The sequence below is a fragment of the Physeter macrocephalus genome, chromosome 10 (genome assembly GCF_002837175.3).
Source record: "Physeter macrocephalus isolate SW-GA chromosome 10, ASM283717v5, whole genome shotgun sequence".
Classification (NCBI taxonomy): domain Eukaryota; kingdom Metazoa; phylum Chordata; class Mammalia; order Artiodactyla; family Physeteridae; genus Physeter; species Physeter macrocephalus.
This window is the reverse complement of record NC_041223.1, coordinates 28,758,410-28,759,890: the sequence shown is the minus strand read 5'-3', so window position 1 is coordinate 28,759,890 and position 1,481 is coordinate 28,758,410.

Here is a 1,481-nt window from a genome sequence, read left to right as displayed (position 1 = left end):
TCATGTCATCTGCAAACAATGACAGTTTTACTTCTTCTTTTCCATTTTGTATTCCTTTTATTTCTTTTTCTTCTCTGATTGCCGTGGCTAGGACTTCCAAAACTATGTTGAATAATAGTGGAGACAGTGGACATCCTTTTCTTGTTCCTGATCTTAGAGGAAAGGCTTTCAGTTTTTCACCATTGAGAATGATGTTTGCTGTGGGTTTGTCGTATATGGCCTTTATTATGTTGAGGTAGGTTTCCTCTATGCCCACTTTCTGGAGAGTTTTTGTCATAAACGGGTGTTGAATTTTGTCAGAAGCTTTTTCTGCATCTATTGAGATGATCATATGGTTTTTCTTCTTCAATTTGTTAATATGGTGTATCACATTGATTGATTTGCATATATTGAATAATCCTTGCATGCCTGGGATAAATCCCACTTGATCATGGTGTATGATCCTTTTATTTTATTATTATTATTATTGTTGTTTTTGTTGTTGTTTGGTTTTTTTTGCAGTACGCAGGCCTCTCACTGTTGTGGCCTCTCCCATTGCAGAGCGCAGGCTCTGGACGTGCAGGCTCTGGACGCGCAGGCTCTGGACGCGCAGGCTCAGCGGTCATGGCTCATGGGTCCAGCCGCTCCGCGGTATGTGGGATCTTCCCAGGCCGGGGCACGAACCCGTGTCCCCTGCATCGGCAGGCGGACTCTCAACCACTGTGCCACCAGGGAAGCCCTATGATCCTTTTAATGTGTTGTTGGATTCTGTTTGCTAGTATTTTGTTGAGGATTTTTGCATCTATATTCATCAGTGATATTGGTCTGTATTTGTCTTTTTTTGTAGTATCTTTGTCTGGTTTTGGTATCAGGGTGATGGTGGTCTCATAGAATGAGTTTGGTAGTGCTCCTTCCTCTGCAATTCTTTGGACGAGTTTGAGGAAGATGGGTGTTAGCTCTTCTCTAAATGTTTGATAGAATTCACCTGTGAAGCCACCTGGTCCTGGACTTCTGTTTGTTGGAAGATTTTTAATCATAGTTTCAATTTCATTACATGTGATTGGTCTGTTCATATTTTCTATTTCTTCCTGGTTCAGTCTTGGAAGGTTATACCTTTCTAGGAATCTGTCCATTTCTTCCAGGTTGTCCATTTTATTTCCATAGAGTTGCTTGTAGTAGTCTCTTAGGATGCTTTGTATTTCTGCCATGTCTGTTGTAACTTCTCCTTTTTCATTTCTAATTTTATTTTATTATTTTTTAAAATTAATTTTATTTTATTATTATTATTTTTTTTTTTGGCTGAGTTGGGTCTCCATTGCTGCCTGCGGGCTTTCTCTAGTTGTGGCGAGCGGGGGCTACTCTTCGCTGTGTTGCACAGGCTTCTCATTGCTGCGGCTTTTCTTGTTCTGGAGCATGGGCTCTAGGTGCATGGGCTTCGGTATTTGTGGCGTGAGGGCCCAGTAGTTGTGGCTCATGGGCTCTAGAGTGCAGGCTCAGTAGTT